This window comes from Apium graveolens, chromosome 5, assembly GCF_009905375.1.
Source record: "Apium graveolens cultivar Ventura chromosome 5, ASM990537v1, whole genome shotgun sequence".
Classification (NCBI taxonomy): Eukaryota; Viridiplantae; Streptophyta; class Magnoliopsida; order Apiales; family Apiaceae; genus Apium; species Apium graveolens.
The window spans coordinates 98339596-98347492 of NC_133651.1; positions in this window are offsets into that span (position 1 = coordinate 98339596).

A 7897-nucleotide genomic window follows, 5' to 3' on the forward strand; every position below is an offset into this window, starting at 1 on the left:
TTCTTTATATGCCAAAGTGTTAATAGATTCGGGAGCAACTCGATCATTTGTTTCACAAGATTTTGTTAATAAGCTAAATTGTCTAGTTGAGTATTTAAATGAAATAATTACCGTGGAATTAGCAAATCAAGAACGTATATCTGTTAATCATGTTTGTGGGAATTGTGAGGTTGAGATTTCTGGTAGTAAGTTTTGTGTAGATTTGATACCCTTTAAGTTAGGAGAATTTAAAGTTATCTTAGGCATGGATTGATTATCTAAGCATAATGCCCGGATAGATTGTCAAAATAAGAAGGTAATAGTGAAGACGCCAAATGAGAGGATAGTAACATTTAAAGGCCAGAAGCAGATAAAGAAATTCTTAATGATGATTCAAGCCAAGAAGTTACTACGGCAAGGACGCGAGCATTTCGTTGCATATGTGATTGGCAAAAGCCAGGAGCCAGCAAAACTTGAAAATATCCCAGTCGTCAATGAATTTCCAGACGTGTTTCCCGATAAGTTACCAGGACTTCCTCCAGACAGAGAAATTGAGTTTGCAATTGACTTAGCACCTGGAACAGAACTAGTATCCAAGGCCCCATACAGAATGGCGCCCATTGAGATGAAGGAGCTAACAAAGCAATTACAAGAGTTGTTAGAGAAAGGAGTAATCAGACCCAGTGTATTCCCGTGGGGTGCACCGGTATTATTTGTCAAAAAGAAGGATGGAAGCATGAGACTGTGCATCGACTACAGAGAGCTCAACAAGCTTACAATCAAGAACAAGTATCTGTTACCCAGAATTGATGATTTGTTTGATCAATTAAAAGGAGCCAAGTACTTCTCCACGATTGATTTAAGATCGGGATATCATCAACTAAAGATTAAGCCAGAAGATATACCAAAGACAGCTTTCAGGACAAGGTATGGACATTATGAATTTTTAGTGATGTCTTTTGGATTGACAAATGCCCCGACAGCGTTCATGGACCTGATGAATATAATTTTCAAGGAATATTTGGATAAGTTCGTTATTGTGTTTATAGACGATATTTTGATTTATTCAAAGACGGAAGAGGATCATGCAACAAATTTAAGAACAGCTTTGGAGATTTTAAGGAAAAAGAAGTTATATGCTAAATTCTCGAAGTGTGAGTTTTGGCTACAGGGGGTTCAGTTCTTAGGACACATAGTCAGTAATGAAGGGGTCAAAGTGGACCCAGCAAAGATTGAGGCCATTACAAATTGGGAAAGCCCAAAGAACACCCACAAAGGTAAGAAGTTTCTTGGGATTAGCGGGATATTATCGTCGATTCGTTCAAAATTTCTCAAGGATTGCAACACCATTGACAAAGCTTATGTGGAAGAATGAAAAGTTTATGTGGAACGATAAATGCGAAGAAAGTTTTCAGGAATTGAAACAACGATTAATCAAGGCACCTATTTTGTCACTTCCCGATGATCAAGGAAATTTTGTAATCTATAGCGATGCTTCTCAAAAAGGATTCGGATGTGTTCTGATGCAGCACGATAAAGTGATTGCGTATGCGTCAAGGCAACTGAAACCACACGAACAGAAATATCTTACTCATGATTTGGAGCTAGCAGCCATAATTTTTGCTTTAAAGATTTGGAGACATTATCTATATAGAGAAACATGCGAGATTTATACGGATCATAAAAGCTTGAAGTACATATTCACACAGAAGGAGCTTAATATAAGGCAAATGAGATGGTTAGAATTAATCAAGGATTACGACTGCACGATTAATTATCATCCCGGTAAAGCGAACGTTGTAGTAGACGCGTTGAGTCGGAAGGAAAAGTTAAATGTGTTATCAGTTCCGAAGAAATATATAAGGAATTCCAGATATTGGAATTGGAAATTAGAGTTTGCAAGCCTGATGAAGCGAAAGTGTATAGTATGACTTTCCAGCCGGAGTTGTTAGAGAAGATAAAGAAGTGTCAAGAAGAAGTAATAGATCAGGACATAAATCGTTTGGTAGGTGAAGAATTGTGCACGCAAAAGGACGATCAAGGTATTCCTAGGTTTTCTTCTAGAATTTGGATTCCACCAGTGACGGAGCTGAAAAATGAAATTTTACAGGAAGCTCATAGTTCAAGGTATTCAATCCATCCAGGGAGTACCAAAATGTACAGAGATTTAAAGGAAAATTATTGGTGGCCAGATATGAAGAGGGAAATTGCGGAATGGGTTAGCAGATGTTATACATGTCAGAGAGTTAAAGTAGAACATCAAAGACCGAATGGATTGCTACAACCATTGGAGATTCCAGAGTGGAAGTGGGAACATATTGCAATGGATTTCATAGTTGGATTACCAAGGACAAGGGATAATCACGATGCCATTTGGGTTATAGTGGATAGACTTACCAAGTTAGCTCATTTTCTGCCTATAAATGAAAGATTTTCACTCGACAAGTTAGTCCATATGTACCTGAAGGAAATTGTAGTTCGACATGGAGTTCCTGTATCTATTGTATCTGATCGAGATCCAAGATTTAATTCAAGATTTTGGAAGAGTTTTCAAGAATGTTTGGGAACAAGACTGAATATGAGTACAGCTTACCATCCACAGATGGACGGCCAGAGTGAAAGAACGATCCAGACAATTGAAGATATGTTACGTGTTTGTGCTATTGATTTCAAAGGGAGTTGGGAAGAGCATTTACCTCTGATAGAATTTGCTTACAACAACAGTTATCACGCCAGTATTGGGATGCCACCCTATGAAGCCCTTTATGAACGCAAATGCAGATCTCTAGTGTATTGGGACGAAGTAGGAGAACGCAAAATACTTGGACCTGAATTAGTGCAGTAGACAAAGGAAATTGTTGAAGTTATCCAGAAGAGATTGATAGCAGCACAAGACCGTCAAAGGAAATATGCAGATCAATCAAGGAAAGACATGGAATGTAACACCCCCAAATCCGGGGTCGGGGATCCGGGTTGTCACGAGTTCCATTTCCCTTAATAACACCCAATCTTAATAAACAATCAACTACTCTGTACTGTGACCCCACAATAAATACACACACCACAAGTTATAGTCTCAGAGATGAATATCCAAAAAAATAACACAAGTCGTTTTATTCCACATAATAAGCCATTACACCTCAAGAAGGTTCTGAATAAATTTACATTTCTTTGCCATTATTACAATTCATATTATACATAAGTCTGATTCATCAATAGTTGAAAACCTAGCCTATTGGTAGCTCCTACCTCAGCTACGGCGGCATCGACGCTTCCAGAAAACTGCGGAATATTTTCTAACCGCTTGCGAATTGGAAGCTTGGTCCTGTTCATCTTGTCTATCTGATGTTGTGTGATGAAAGAAGAAAGCAAGAGTGAGCAACAAGCCCACCAAAATAATATGTATAATGATTTACAATATGTGAGCATTCTCAGAGTACTCATGAAAGTCTTGGTCAAGAAGAAATGAACCAAGTTTGATATCTTACCGCGACCAAGTCGCAAAATATTCAGTATATGTATATATACTTTTCAAAATCTTGGAAGTCCTCTTCCATGCGTAATATACACAGAGTCCCAGTTTATAACTGTATAAAAATATCGTTGCAAGGTGATCTCATATATCTAACCTTGTCTCAACATTTTTGTGAAAATCTTTGTCATGCATAAGATGATCATTAACCAGATATAAGTTGAAAAGATGAAGTTACAAGATACTCCAATATACTTCTATCTTTTCCGAATCCTACTTGAACTACCACCGTTCAAGTTATAATTAGTTTCAAAAGTTCATCACATAGATGAGACTACAAGACAAAATTTGAATAGATTCAATCTTTGAATATCATTGAATGAAATAAAGTTACGAGATACTTTATTTAGTCCCGATATATATATATCCACATATATATCTCTTAAACATTTCCTGGAACCTCTGTTATGTAAAGTATGAACAGAGTTTGTAACATCCAATGAATTTTGGAAAGGAAAAGAATTTTGGCATAAACCCGATATCTTGCTGATCAGGCAAAGATACCAATAAGTAACCTTTTCTACTAGTAGATGGATGAATCCCCCACCGGTCATCACCCTGGCCACATATGGACCTTGTGCTGGACCGCCACCCGGCCTCTTACGCGTTGATGGACTGCCACCCAGCCACTTACACTTTGATAGACCGTACCCCGGCCTGTCGCTTATGCCGACTCAATTAGAGGGACTTACTTCCCGAACGTTGGGCAAGTAATCAAATTGTTTTCTCAAAACAACAACCACGTTACGAATGTAAAATACACCACAGAGCCGGATCCCCCATATTTTGAGCGAGTATTTAAATCCCCTTCGAAAGGAGGATCTTAAATATAAAAGAATGAGTTTTGGGATCCGCCCTAACTTTTAGAAATCATTTTGAAGACTCGAAAACATTTTTAAGAATGTTTGGAGTACTGCTGATTTATTAAAATAAATCAGTCCCGATATATTAGAAATATCTGAATATTATTATTTAAATAATATTCTCATAAAGATAATCCTTATAAAAATAATCGAAGTAGAAGTTTTAAAACTCATACTTGAAATGAATATTAAATAACCAAAGATATACTTATACGAAAGTACTGTCTTTATTTGAATAATCAAAAATAAGTTTAATTATCGAAACATTATTCTTTAATAAAATAAAGAATATTATTAAATAATAAGCGGAGTCATAATACCTCGAATGAATATTATAAATAATATTCATTAAATAAAATAAACGGAGTCATACATCCTCAAATGAATATTCAATTAATAATCATTAAATAAAATAAACTTATCGAATAAACCTTATTCGATCAATAGTTTTGAAAACTATATCCATATATATATATAAATATATATATATAATATACTCGGGAACATCGACTCCTGGTTTAGAAATATGTTCACCTTTGGGTCCCCTATACTAAGGGTATACTCAAATACCGCTTATCTCTAGCATAGGTATTATCAACTGAATCAACAGATATATGCATCAAGAATACGAAACAGGCATGCGTATATACCATATCACATGCTACAATATATCGCAAGAATTTGCTAATAACAAATATGCATTTATCACAAGATCATGCATATACACATATACATCACAACAACAGTTTATACGGGTAGAAAACTTGCCTGAGCGACTGGGGGTTATAAATGGCTTGGGACGAGTCTGGTAACCTATAAACAACATGTAAGTTGGAATTAAACCAAAGTCACTTGTAAATCTATACTTTAACCAAATTAGACTCTAACGCTCGCTTTGCGCTTACTGATTCTCTTAAGTCACTCGAGTATCCTCGCCTCCACCATTTTTAATAATTTAACCATTATGAGTTTTAAGGCGATTCCTTCACGAGTGTCTTACCAAATACCTATTACACTTTACATAAATGTTTCATACTCCAATTAGTCCTTTAAGGTCTTTATCCTATGTTTCAAAGTAAGGCGAGGGGTAATGGTTCGTTCGCGAAACGTCGTTACTTAAAACGGCCGTTTCTCCTAAACCGTACATCGGAATCAAACGAACCACATATCAAAACGAAGCTCGTAACATGAACTATCTAAAAATGGCAATGGTCAAAACCTAGCAGGGAGTTCTCGGGTCCTAATGTTATGAACAAAAGCAGTCTAAAGTAAATCGAACATTACGACGGCTATGTTTACGCGATTTCCCAAATTTATACCATTCCAAAACAACCAACATCCAACCATATCACACTACAACAGCCCCAACACCTCAAATTCTCCAATTTATGTTATTCTCAACATGAATTTAAAACTATACTTAAGTCCTTTACTAATCAACAAGATTCAATATTCAATTCACTACAATTCCAACCCAAACTCTAAACCTACAAGCATCAAGCTACTCTTTTACCATAACAATCAAAATAATCCTAATATACAAAGTAAAGCTAGGGTTTGGAGATGTTATACCTTCCTTGAAGTGATTGGAGTAGCTAGGAAGCCTTAAGAAGCCTTGAGATGTCTTAGGGATGCTTGGATCTTAAAGGAAAAACAAGAAAAATCAAGTTAAAAATCTTGAAATCACTATTCATTATCTTCTTCATTGATTTCTTGGAGAAGATTGTGAATGATTTGGAGGCTTAAACTTATAGAATAGCCATAACTATGCATAAGGAGTACTAGATAATTATCTTACCAATTTAGGAAGCTTGGAACTTGAATTTTGAAAATTCTTCTTCTTGAAATGAAGAAAAGCCGAGAGCTCCTTGGTTGAAGAAGAAATGATTTTGTGTTTTGCTTTATTTTGTTTTGGTTGGTTGATTTTGTTTTGATTTGTTTTGGTTAATTACCTTTTTAACCTTGAACTTTGTGTGGTTTTAAATCATCCAACAATTCCTTCCCTTATGTCATGCTTATGTCATCATGTGATGTCACCCTCCCCTCTTTGTCCTCTTCTCATTGGTTGGATGACATCATCCCCTCTAATCTCTTTGATTAGCTTCTAATTACTTGGCTAATGACCGCTGATCTGTTATACGGTTCGTTTAACTTTCGTTTTCGTTTATCGTTTGAGGGATCATACCCGGGATCTTATTACTTAGGTTCCCTTAACCTTTCTCAATACATTATATTCCTTTTTATGATCCTCTATTAAAATTCTTGAATTTAAATCCTTTTTATCATGTTACCTTATACTCAATTCTTTCGATATATGGTGGATTTTCGGGAAAAATCAAAAGGTTCAAATTTGGATTCTGACAATCTTTATATACACTTATATACCATATAGAGTACCAATAAAATCTCAGAATATCCATAAAAGAAACCTTACATAGTGTAGCATGAACAGTTTTCTTATTCAGCAATATTAGCAAAAACACTATTCATAAGGGTTACAAAAAGTTCAAAATTTTGGGGTTATTACAGTCTCCCCTCCTTAAAAGGATTCCGTCCCGGAATCAAATAGAAAACAAATGGGGGTACTTCTCTAGCATTGCGCTCTCTAGTTCCCAAGTTGATTCTTCCACATTATGATTCTGCCATAGCACTCTGACTAGCTTGATCACTTTGTTCCGAAGCACCTGCTCCTTCTTATCTATAATCCTTACTGGTTTCTCCACGTAAGTCAGATCTGGTTGCATATCCACATGCTCGTACTCCACTATGTGTCTGGCATCCCGATGATACTTCCTTAGCATTGATACATGGAACACATTATGACTTGCTACATGTTCGGGGGTAGGGATAGCTCATATGCTAACTTCCCAATACGTCTTAATATATCCAAGGGTCCAACAATTCGTGGACTTAAACTTTCCTTTCTTTTCAACCCTCATCAATTCTTTTTAAGGGAATACTTTTAACAATACAAGGTTCCCTCCTTCATACTCTTTGTCCTTTCATTGTCAAATCAGCATACATCTTATGTCCATCTTGGGCTACTACCAGCCATCCTCTGATTAGATCTATTATATCCCTGGTCCTTTGGACTACTGCGGGTCCGAGCATCTTGCGCTCTACAACTTCATCCTAACATAAGGGAGATCGACATTGTCTTCCCTCAGAGATCTCATAAGACGATATCTCGATACCTGACATACGATCTATTATCGTGAGAAAACTCATCCGCGTTAAGTGATCATTCCAAATTCTTCCAAGTCTATTGCACAGACTCTTATTATAGCTTTTAGCATTAGAGCCTTTTCTTCTCAATACCCATTCATTTCCAGTTCGTAATCGCTACTACCTTCCGTTCCTAATATTATACTGGTTACACCTTTGCTCGTTAGCATTCTATAATCCTTTTAATAACCATGTCAACCTTAGTATCACGAATGTGTTTCCATTCCGAATACCACCATAACTTTACTACTCCTTTTTCAGTTGTTTCTATTTTCCAAAATTTGATCAATCATATAGA